The 12,324-nt window shown below is 54.4% G+C and overlaps 1 protein-coding gene across 2 annotated transcripts in view; it reads left to right on the top strand.

Annotated features, from left to right (window-relative positions):
* LOC134201789 (uncharacterized) overlaps positions 1-12,324 on the top strand; it is a 587,988-nt gene that overhangs the window by 205,179 nt on the left and 370,485 nt on the right. The window contains exon 1 of one of the 2 annotated variants that reach the window (XM_062677021.1): positions 2,101-2,683. The exons of the other annotated variant lie outside the window; for it this stretch is intronic. The gene's annotated coding sequence lies outside the window, so the exon portion shown is untranslated. Of the gene's footprint in view, positions 1-2,100; positions 2,684-12,324 lie in introns of those variants that run through there. 2 annotated transcript variants of the gene reach the window in all.

Raw genomic sequence — 12,324 nt, 5'->3', positions numbered from 1 at the left:
TTCGGATGAGGGCTCCATAATGAATTTAAATATATATAGATAATAGTTTTGGGGCATCGACTTTCTTGAGATCCTATAAAATATGTTTTAATTATTATTTTTGTATGTTTTAAGAATTATAAAATTAGAAATTTTATATAAGCAATCATATTAAATCGATATCAAAGTCAATAAATAATGTACAACCCAAAACAGACGGCCGAACTGACGTGACAATGACATTTGGCGCGCTAAACATGGCGGATTTTCGGCCTCATTAGACGGAGACGGAGACATTTACGTATATTCATGTTTCATTTTATGTACGCACTGAAATACTGTTATATTGTTTTCCTGCGAGTTAAAGTGCTGAGTAAGAACGAGATAGATATATGTTTATGTGTGTGCCTTCAAAATGGGTGCTATTTATATAAGCAATTGTACGTATAGAACAATATGTCGTGTCCCTACTATATAGGTCTATGTAGATTACCATGTATTCTCGAATTATTTATAGTCTGTGGCATGTCACTTTTTACATCGAAAAAAAGTCAGGATCGAAATTTTTGAGCGAGCTATAGTTTGTGGTGATAAAATTAATAATTTCAAGTAGATTAATTGTTGCAATTGATATTACTAGTTAATATCAGTAAAATAAAGTTGTGAGTGATTGATATAATATACAATTTAGGAACCAGAAGTACCGTAGAATTAAATAAAATTTCGCAACCTCAAAAAACCGTTCTGCTTACAGTAAACACAGTCGGTAGTCTGGCGCTCCGTTTATAACGGGATTTTTGAACGGAACTTGGCGCCAGATTCTACCGAATCTGTGGATCAAATTAATCATCTTCATTTCATTTCACTCCATAATATCATTTTTCATAGGTAAAAATATGAATATAAATTAAAATAAGACATGACTTAAAGGTCTCAGTTACCAGGTCATAAAATCCATTAAAAACGTAGGAATAATTCCAGCGCACCCTGGCGGCCGTAGATTACCATGTATTCTCGAATTATTTATAGTCTGTGGCATGTCACTTTTTGCATCGAAAAAAAGTCAGGATCGAAATTTTTGAGCGAGCTATAGTTTGTGGTGATAAAATTAATAATTTCAAGTAGATTAATTGTTGCAATTGATATTACTAGTTAATATCAGTAAAATAAAGTTGTGAGTGATTGATATAATATACAATTTAGGAACCAGAAGTACCGTAGAATTAAATAAAATTTCGCAACCTCAAAAAACCGTTCTGCTTACAGTAAACACAGTCGGTAGTCTGGCGCTCCGTTTACAACGGGACTTTTGAACGGAATTTGAACCCAGATTCTACCGAATCTGTGGATAACGGAATCTTTGAATATAATATACAATTTAGGAACCAGAAGTACCGTAGAATTAAATAAAATTTCGCAACCTCAAAAAACCGTTCTGCTTACAGTAAACACAGTCGGTAGTCTGGCGCTCCGTTTACAACGGGACTTTTGAACGGAACTTGAACCCAGATTCTACCGAATCTGTGGATAACGGAATCTTTGAATATGATTTTGACCCCCTTCAAAACGTCGGATTATCTCGAAATTTGGTATACTTATTAAGAACCGACGAAAATTAAATATTAAAAAAAATAATTGAAATTCAACTAAAAAATAAAAAATTAAAACCGTGTTTTATTTTATATTGTATTATAATATTTTTATAGAGTTCAGGCAACCCCCGACCGAGAGCCAGCGCTAAAACTATAAAAACGATCCCTTGCCTGCGCCTTTGCCTCTTTTTTGTGCGTGGTGTTCGTGTGTGCGGTTCTTGTTGAAACATGTTTGGGACTTGTGTAATTTTAACAGTTTTCGTTAATAGTAAATTGAAATCATTTTGTTAAAAGTTTTGTTAATTCAGTGAAATATAATTAGGCCAGTTCTGTGTTATTTATTTCTTTTTGTTAACTACCTCACTTCTGGTCGATAATAGTAGTAAATTAATATATATTATATATATGTGGCGGGTAGCCATCATACAACGCAAGATAATTGACAGATGCCTGAATCTCGCTTACGACATTTTCATGATAAGCTTGCATATATACAAGTTCCGAACGACAGCATTCGGACCGTCGGTCTACTGAGCAAATATCACCCGCTCGGTGGAAGATCTTCCCTTTGTCGTATATCTCTCCAAACTGGTGACCCTGACGTGATGTGAACACGCAACCTTCTGATTCATCATCAGCGCATCAAGAACTTCGGCTACCACAATCCCCGCATTCTCGCAGATAAAAGCAAGTCATCGACAGTCGTCCCACAGTAAGCCAGCATCGCAGCCTCAACAGGACCATCGCAGCCGACTCACCGCGCTTCCTGGCCCTACGGCACGCACCTACACTGCCTCATCGCGCAGCATTCAAGCTCAGATTCGACTCACCGCAAACTTCGAGCAGCACTGGCACTTGCAAGCTAATCTCAGCACGGACAACGATAACTAAATATGACACGACCTCCAGTCTCGGAGGGGAGTGATGTGGCGGGTAGCCATCATACAACGCAAGATAATTGACAGATGCCTGAATCTCGCTTACGACATTTTCAAGATAAGCTTGCATATATACAAGTTCCGAACAACAACATTCGGACCGTCGGTCTACCGAGCAATATGACCCGCTCGGTGGAAGATCTTCCCTTTGTCGTTAAGCTCCCCAAATATGAAGTATATCATTTTGACGCAGGGACGCGTCATGAGCAGGATGGCCGTGTCGGCGCGTGTTTTTTTATAAACCATTAGTTCATGGCTAATAAAGATGGGACGACAAACAACACGTGCAAGCATTCATCGAAAACAACATGTGCAAGATAAGAGTCGTAAACAACATCGTCCCACCACGATACCTTGCTATAAAAACGCTCCGTTGTTGTCTCTCGAGCTCAGAAGCGAGCGAGTCGCCGTGTCGGACGGAACTCTCCTGCGTAATATACGCTCTGAGTTCATTTCTGGTTTTATTGAGTTACGAAGACCGCCCGCTTACCATGTCACTACCCGAAAGTGGAAATACTCCAACATCAGAAGTGGGATCACCACGTGACGAAAAACGGCCTAATGACGTAATCACGTGACGAAAAACATCCCATCTGTGTCCGTTCCCAGTCCTCCCCTACCCTTCGGGGTCAGGAGGGGCTGTTATTAAACTCGCGTAGCTGAACTATGGTGGTGGTTTGCGGCGGCGTCGGGAACCCCGTATTTAGTTCCGTGCTTAGGTTAATAAGATTAGTCCTTATATAGTTCTATTGTTATTTGTCATTTTCTAATTTAATTGCTCTTTTCCTTTTTATTCATACAATTAACCTAAGATTTAATTAAATTTATTATTAGTAGTAATTAGTAATTATTATTATAGGGTAGTTAGTTCCAACTGCCCACTAGCGCCACTGTGGCAATTTATGTACAGTTAAATTATTTTTTTTAAGAGATTTTATGACCTGGTAACTAAGACCTTTAAGTCATGTCTTATTTTACTTTATTTTCTTAATTTTATGAAAAATGATAATATGGAGTGAAATGAAATGAAGATGATTAATTTGAGACATTAATCAACTGGGATGAAATTTAATGAAATGAGATGATATGGGATGAAATATAATCGCAGTAAAATGGTGGTCATTTACTGAGATTTTTTCAGTGGACTTTTTGGAGGAACCCGAGAAGTTACGTCCAGCAGCTTTGTTTCATTTTCCCACATTTGTGCACTTTCACAGATATTAAACAGTTAATAAACCACCATTATTACACATTTAAACCTGAAGAAACACTAAATAGACAAAATAAAACAAATCACACAACTTCACTCCTCGCGTTCCCCGTACAATTAAATTAGTTATAAATTTAGATAAACCCTCCATAACTTTAATTTTTTTTTTTAGTAAATTACAAATTGTGTTTTTAGTAAATTCCGTATGACCTTTACTGGTAAACCGACCGACTTTCATAAGTGACCATTTTAGTAGTAGTTCAGTCCAGTTTTACTTATTATTAGTTTATAATTTTGTGATCTTTTTCTTTCGCTTTCCACGGGACGTACTGTGGGTTCTCCCGTCGTGGCCGGTTGATTTTATTTTATTTTTATTATCATTAATTTTTTCTTTTCTATTAATTATTAATTTAATTTTCTCATATTTATTAAATTAATTAGTTTAGCTGATAGTATTCTATCCCCCTCTTATTTAAAGTTGGGGTGGAATCCTAGTTTCTTTTTACTACTAGTTTTTTATTTTTTTTATATAAGCCGATCGAGTTGGAGCTCCTGAGGGTAAGTTAGTTTTGTTTGTTTTATTTACTGTTCTTTTAATAGTTGTTTTACCCACGTACAACTCGGCAAGCCGGTCGCGGAGGGTGCCTGAGCGTGGCTCGGGCCCATTAGTTAGTTCCTACCTTGCACACTTCCATTCGTTTTCATATATTAATTCTAGTTGACTAATTTAATTATAGTATACCTACGTAATAAGGTGAGTCGGTCGTTTGTCACCAATAGTAAGTAGTACGGATGTACCGGCAGCCGTAGTGGCCGTTCATAGTTCGGCCAAATCATGTCGGGGGGGAACCCACCCCCAACTATCAGCACACCCGGCCCGTCTCATAAGGGACGACAGGCAATGCCGGAAGTTCATATACCAACACCAACACCTGCAATCCGTATGGCCCCGATGGGACCCGGTGCGGGCAGTTCGTCCGGGCCTTCGGCCGCGGTCACCCCTAAGGATCGTTCCGGTGGAAAGTAACTTGGCGGTGTCCGGTCTACCGCAAAAAGGCCAGGATGATGGGAGTAACCGTCCCTCCTCCTGCGCCAACGGTGCCTCGACCCGGGAACACAGCTCTTCCCTCTGTAGCTCCCATTCCGAAGGGGAAGGGGAAAGGGAAAGGGAAATCCTCCCAGCCCCAACCCCCTCCCCCGTCCTCACCCATCCCCTCCGCCGTGTCAGTGGAGGCCAATTCATCTGCGGCAACGCTGATGGCAGAGGCCAACGCTCCGCGGCGGGGTATACCTATTCCTACCCCACGTGGTTCACAAGCTGCAAGTAGACCGCCCCACTCGAAAAATAGCGCCCCAGCCCGTGCTGGAATACAAGCCCTTCCGATATCAGGTCCGAAAACAAAAAAAAATCGACTTAAAAAGTTAAAAAAAAAACAAAAAAAGAGAGCTCAACGGGATGCAGTGGTGAGTGCTCCTGCTGCACCGGCTCCCGCATTTTCGACAACAATGGAGGTGGACGTAAACCCCCCAATCGACCCAACTTCGCAACCGAACTTACAATCGGGAACGACTCCACTGCCCCAGGCTCAACAAGCCATCTCGGGCACATCTCAGCCTCCTCTCCCCCCCCGCCCACAGCGCGAGCGGCGCAGCGACCGACAGGCACCGCAGCCTGCCGGGTTCGCTGCATGGCTACTCGGATTGTGGGAGAACTTGACCGAGGTGATCTCCGGAGTAATCCGTGAGATCGCCTCGGGTACCAGCCCCTGGGCTATCCTGTCGGGGTTCTACCAGTTGATGGCGAGGCTCAATGGCTAGCCAAGAGCTTCGCATCATCTATTGGAACCCCGACGGGATAAAGTCCCGGAAAAACGAGCTGCTTGTTCTCGCCCGGGAGTACAACCCAGAGGTTGTGCTCCTGGGCGAGACCAAGCTACGTCCTCAGGATGCGTTCAGGATTCCAAACTACTTCATGTACCGACGTGACGAGCTTACCCCTGCCGGGCGGCCGTTCAGGGGCACTGCGGCCCTCGTCAGGCGGGACGTGGTGCATGATCAGTTGGATTTGCTGTCCTTCACATCGACAAGGTCGGTCGGTGTGAGGGTACACACCTCGGGGGGAGATATGCGGATTTATACCACGTATAGACCCCCGGGGCCTGAATTTCACCCTGAGGACATAAGACGGGCCCTGAATCACGACAGCCGCCCAGCTCTGCTGGTCGGGGACCTCAACGCGAAGCACGTCGCGTGGGGCTCCCGACTTAACTCAGCAGTGGGCAGGCGGCTGTTAGAAAATGCCGATAGGGGCGACTACTCCGTGGTCGGCCCCGACGAACCCACACACATCCCGACCGCCGCGCGCTATCAGCCCGATGTGCTGGATGTGTGTGTGCACAAGGGGCTACGTTGCCCCGTAACGATCGAGGCACTGTACGACCTGGGTACCCCACATCTCCCTATCCTGGTGACACTGGGAATGGGGCTCACCCGGGTTGCGACCTCGCCCCTACGACCGAAGATCGACTGGGAGCTCTTTAGAGGACTTGTCCACTCGTGGACGAGAGGGGCAACCGATGCTTCTCGGCTCAGGCCCGCGCCGATATCCTGGCCGAAATGCTGGAGCGGCAGTTCGCTCCAAATGACTCTGCACCCTCAGAGGCCGCATTCCACCAATCGGTGGAAGAGAGCGTAGCAAGCCTACTCTCCTCCCCGGTGCCACCGTTGGGAGATGGTGATCTCATCACTCCCAACGAATTGCGCCTCATCGTCAAGCGGATGAAGAGGCGCAAGGCGCCGGGCGAGGACGGTATTCCCTCCCTCGCTTTTTTCCACTTCCCTGAAACGGTCGTGTCATATATGACACGGCTGTTCAACTCCATTCTGTCCACAGGACACTTCCCGGGAATTTGGAAATTGGGCAAGGTTATCGCCTTGCCCAAACCCGGCAAGGACAGGAGAAATCCCTCCAGTTATCGTCCGATCACGCTGCTGTCGCACGTGGGCAAGTTGTTCGAGCGGCTGCTGCTGAGAAGGGTGTCGCCGCACATCCTTCTCAGACCCGAGCAATTCGGGTTTCGTAGCGGTCACTCGACAACGCTGCAATTGGTCCGCGTTATGCATCACTTGGCGGATCGGTCCAACGCGCGCCAGTACACGGCCGCAGTCTTTCTCGACATCGAGAAGGCCTTCGACCGTGTCTGGCATGCGGGACTGATCTACAAGCTGTTGCAGAACACGGACCTCCAGCACGCCTACGTGCGACTGCTGGGGTCGTACCTGGAGGGAAGATCCTTCCTTGTCGCGGTCGAGGGCGCTAAGTCGTCGGTGCGCCCAGTCACGGCCGGAGTTCCGCAGGGGAGCGTCCTGGCACCATTCCTCTACGCTCTCTATACCAACGACATTCCCACGCTCGAGGGCAACCTCGAAGCGTGGGAAGCCGACGTGAAGTTGGCGCTGTTTGCCGACGACAGCGCCTACTTCGCGTCATCCAACTTCCCCTCTGCGGCCATTTCGAGGATGCAGAGGTTATTGGACTTACTGCCCCAGTGGCTGGACCGATGGAGGGTCGCGGTCAACGTGGGGAAGACCGCGGCTATTCTCTTCGGTCCGGTCCGCACAAGAGTCGTCCCGGGACAGCTCAGTCTCCGTGGCGCTAATGTCCGCGGGGGGAGAATCCCTCCGTGCGGTCGAGCGATCGGCCGCACGCTGCCCCACCGTTTCTGGGGGAGGGCACACACTGCCACGAGGAAGGGGGCGACAGCACGGGTCGCGTAAGGGACAGAGTCCCAACCGTGCTACTCGAGCGCTGCGAGAGTTTGATCTCGTTGCACTCGGCGCGGAGCTCCGCGAGGGGCGACGCGTCTAGTGGGCGGGAGACGCCAGCGCTGCTAGTGGACAGCACCCAACAGCGGACACGGCGGAAGCGGAAGTCGGCTCGACAGCCGGCATCCTCCGCTCAGTCCGACTCGTCGGAAGGAGAGCCTGCCAGCGCCAAGTACATGGCGTTGGCGGAAGGGCCGGCGGCTGCTTCGGCGCCGCCCGCCACTGACTTTGACAAGCCGTCGTCTTGCGGACTGGACGCTGCCTCTTCGGCGCAGTCCAGGGCCGCCTGCCGTGAGGCGAAAAATAAAAAGGAAAGGAAGCTAGAAGAGATTGAGCGCCTACAGAGAGCCCTGACGTTGGTGGGTCCCTCTGACCCCCTCCGATCTTGTCAGATAGTTGGCAAAATAGTTGCGACTATTGCAGCCAAATCGACTGGAGGCCTCAAGGGCACCGAAGTGTCGGCCATGAAATCGGCGGCCGCCACACTGGAGGAGAGGCTGCAGGACGTTGTGGACCGCACCACAACCGTGGAGACGGCGGGCTTGCGGCAGGAAGTGGCCCTGCTGCACACCCGCCTCGAGCAAGTATCGGCCGAGAATGGCCAACTTCAGGCGGCGAATGGGCAACTTAGAGTGGACATGGCCGAGTTGCGAACGATGGTTGCCGACCTCATTGAGCGGCAACGCAGCTCGGCCCCTGTCCTTCCTCCGCCCGAAGCAGAAGGCCTCACTGAGGTCGAGGAGCTGAGGCGGCAGCTCCTCATACAGGAAGCACGCAGCTCCAGGGTGGAGCGTGCGAGGCCGCCCCTCGCCCATGAGGCGAAAGGCAGTGCGCCCGTGCCAGCACCCCGGAAAACAGTGGCCGTCAGAACGTATGGCGGCCCTACAAAAGGCGCGACACCTGCGGCACGCCCGGTCGCCTCGGCTGCTGTTCCGGCCAAGCCTAGACCATCGCGGAACCAACAAAATACGGGGGCACCAAAACCCGCCCCCTCAGGAGCACCAGTCACCGGCCAGCGGAAGACTAAGACGACTGCTCCTGCCCCGTCCCAGCCTGCGAAGGCGGGGCCCGGCAGGAGCCGAAATAAGAAGAAGGGGGGCGTCAACGCCGCCAAACCGGCCCCGACCCCCCAGCCCCGCCCACTGCCCCCTGCCCCGGCCAATATGGAAGAGGCCTGGACGACGGTAGTGCGGCGCGGGCCCAAAAAGGTGGCGGCGCCTCCTGCGCCGCGCCCCAGGCCCGCCCCTGCGGCCACCGCTCCCCGCCAAGAGGGTCGAGCGGAGCCGAGGGGCCGAACTGGAAGAAGGAGGCCGCGCGCCCCACGGTCGGCTGCAGTGGTAGTGGAGCTGCTGCCGGCCGGCAAAGAAAAGGGCATCACCTACCACGAGGTGATGACCCAGGCGCGCGGCGGCGTGAATGTGGACGCCCTCGGCGTGGAGAGGGGCATCAAGGTCCGGCAGACGGCCAACGGGGCCCGTCTCATAGAGTGCCCCGGCCCGAACACCAACGCCGCGGCCGAAAAATTGGCGGCCCGGTTGAGGGAGATTCTGCCGGACCCCGAGGTGGTGCGCATCGCGCGGCCCGTGAAGATGGGAGAAGTCAAAATCACGGGCCTCGACGAGTGCGCAACTAAGGAGGAGGTCGCCGCGGCCATCACGTCGCAGGGCAACTGCGCCCTCGCCGACGTCAAAGTCGGAGAGCTCCGGGTGACATATTCCGGAACCCGGACGGCGTGGGCGCGTTGCCCGATTGCAACGGCGACCCTCCTGGCCACCCCTCCACAGGGGCGGCCTTCCGACAGCCCAGGAAGGCTGCGCGTGGGCTGGGTAGTGGCCCACGTGCAGCTGCAGGATGCCAGGCCGTGGCGCTGTCTTCGGTGCTTCGGCACCGGCCACGGTCTCGCCAAGTGCCCCTCGACCGTGGACCGCAGCGGCTTGTGTTTCCGCTGCGGCCAACCGGGGCACAAGGCAGCCTCCTGCACCACAGCCGCGCCGCACTGCGTCTTGTGCGACGCGGCCAAAAGGAAGGCCGACCACCGGGCCGGGGGCCCGGCGTGTAAATCCGCCCCCTCCTCTACAAAAACGAGAAGGGGCGGAAAGAAAAAGAAGCCGGCTGCAAAAAGGGCAGCCGGTGAGTCAGCACCCGCCGCGGCACGAGAAGAGCCGCAGGGCGGGACAGACGAGGGAGCGATGGACGTAGCCCCGTAATGGGTTGCGTCCATCGCTTCCTCCAAAGTAATTTGAACCACTCCGCCAGGGCACAGGATCTCCTCATCCACACCATGGCGGAGTGGTCAATCGACGTCGCTGTCGCTGCGGAGCCGTACTTCGTCCCCACCGACCAGGACTGCTGGATGGGGGACGTGGACGGCTCCGTGGCCATTGTGTTGAGACAGTCCGCGGCGTTACCCCCCTTGGAAATGGTGGCCAGGGGACCCGGGTACGTCGCGGCTAGGATCGACGGGACCGTCGTGATCGGGGCGTACTTTTCTCCGAACAGGAGCCTCGCCGAGTTCGAGCGGTTTCTAGGCGGGCTCGAGGTGATCTTGCACCGCTTCGGGTCCCGCCCTGTCATCGTCGCGGGGGACCTCAATGCCAAGTGTACGGCTTGGGGCTCCCCCCGCACGGATTCGCGAGGCGAGGCTCTTTCGGAGTGGGCGATCGCGACCGGCCTCTGTCTCCTAAACAGAGGCACGGTCGCGACTTGCGTGCGGTGGAACGGGGAATCTCACGTGGACGTGACGTTCGCGTCCCCGTCCGCCGTGCGCCGCACCCGCGGCTGGCGCGTACTCGAGGGGGCGGAGACGCTCTCGGACCACCGATACGTCCGATTTGAGCTCTTCGCCTCCTCCTTGTCGTCGTCGTCAGCCGCGGGCGCCCGCGGTGAGGAGGAGCTCCCGCAAGGTGCGCCCCGTTCGTTCCCCAGGTGGGCCTTGAAACGAATGAACAAGGAGTTGCTGATGGAGGCGGCCGCTGTTGCTGCGTGGGCGCCAAAACCCGCGCGGCTCGCGGACGTGGATGCGGAGGTCGACTGGTTCCGGGGCACCATGGCAAACATTTGTGATGCCGCCATGCCCCGGGTCGGCCCCCGAGCACCACGTGGGGGTGCGTTCTGGTGGTCGCCCGAGATCGCAAGACTCCGAGAGGAGTGCGTGAGGGCGCGCCGCCGGAGCGCACGCCACCGCCGCCGCCGTCGTCGCGACGCTGCGTTCGCGGACACGGCGGCCCAGCTGCACGCTGACTGTCGTCAAAAGCAGACGGCGCTGCAGCTGGCCATCGGCGAGGCCAAGAAGCAGAGCATGAAGACTCTCCTGGAGTCGCTCGACGAAGATCCCTGGGGGCGCCCATACAAGATGGTTCGCAGGAAACTGCAGCCGTGGGCGCTCCCGGTGACCGAGCGGCTCCAGCCTCGGCAGCTGCGGGAAATTGTTGCGGCACTCTTCCCGCCGGCAGCGGGGGGGGACTTTGAGCCCCCCAGATGGACGCCACGTGGGGCACGCCTCCGCGTCGCCCCAGCGTTCCCGCTGCCGAGGAGCCCCCTCCCCCTATCACGGGGGCGGAGATCCATGCGGCCGTGTCCAAAATGAGAGCGAAGGACACGGCCCCCGGCCCTGACGGCGTTCACGGCCGGGTCTGGAGCTTGGCCTTCGAGGCCCTAGGGGACCGGCTCGGGGGGCTTTTCGAAGCGTGCCTCGAGTCGGGACGGTTCCCGTCGAAATGGAAGACGGGCAGACTGGTCCTTCTGCGGAAGGACGGGCGCCCCGCGGACTCACCCGCGGGCTATCGCCCCATCGTGTTGCTGGACGAAGCGGGCAAGATGCTCGAGAGAATCGTCGCGGCCCGCATCGTTCAGCACCTGACCGAGACGGGTCCCGATCTTTCGGCGGAGCAATACGGCTTCAGGGAGGGCCGCTCGACGATCGACGCGATTCTGCGCGTGAGGGCCCTCTCCGACGAATCCGTATCCCGGGGCGGGGTGGCGATGGCGTTATCCTTAGATGTAAGGAACGCCTTCAACACCCTGCCCTGGTCGGTGATCGCGGGGGCGCTGGAGTATCACGGCGTCCCCGCATACCTCCGCCGACTGATCGGCTCCTACCTCGAGGGCAGGTCGATCCAGTGCATCGGACACGGTGGGGCGATGTACCGCTTCCCCGTCGAGCGCGGTGTTCCACAGGGGTCTGTCCTGGGCCCCCTGCTGTGGAACATCGGCTACGACTGGGTCCTGCGGGGCGTCATACGGGGTCCCCTCCCCGGGCTGAGCGTAATTTGTTACGCGGACGACACGTTGGTCGTGGCTCCGGGGAGGGACTACCGGGAGTCTGCCCGTCTGGCGTGCGCAGGCGTGGCACACGTCGTCACTAGGATCCGACGGTTGGGGCTCGAGGTGGCGCTCGACAAAACCCAGGCCCTGTTATTTCACGGGCCGGGACGAGCGCCGCCTCTGGGTGCCCACCTCGTGATCGGAGGCGTCCGCGTCGGGGTCGGGGTGACCGGTCTTCGGTACCTCGGCCTCGAACTGGATGATCGGTGGAACTTCCGCGCTCACTTTGAGAAGTTGGGCCCTCGACTGATGGCGACGGCCGGCTCTTTGAGCCGGCTGCTTCCAAACGTCGGGGGTCCCGATCAGGTGGCGCGCCGCCTCTACATGGGGGTAGTGCGGTCGATGGCACTATACGGCGCGCCCGTATGGTGCCACGCCCTGACCCGCCAGAACGTCGCCGCGCTGCGACGTCCGCAGCGCGCGATCGCGGTCAGGGCGATCCGAGGATACCGCACTG

The sequence above is a fragment of the Bombyx mori genome, chromosome W (genome assembly GCF_030269925.1).
Source record: "Bombyx mori chromosome W, ASM3026992v2".
Lineage (NCBI taxonomy): Eukaryota > Metazoa > Arthropoda > Insecta > Lepidoptera > Bombycidae > Bombyx > Bombyx mori.
The sequence above is the reverse complement of the archived record's forward strand: the minus strand, read 5'-3'. Positions and strand labels throughout refer to the sequence as shown.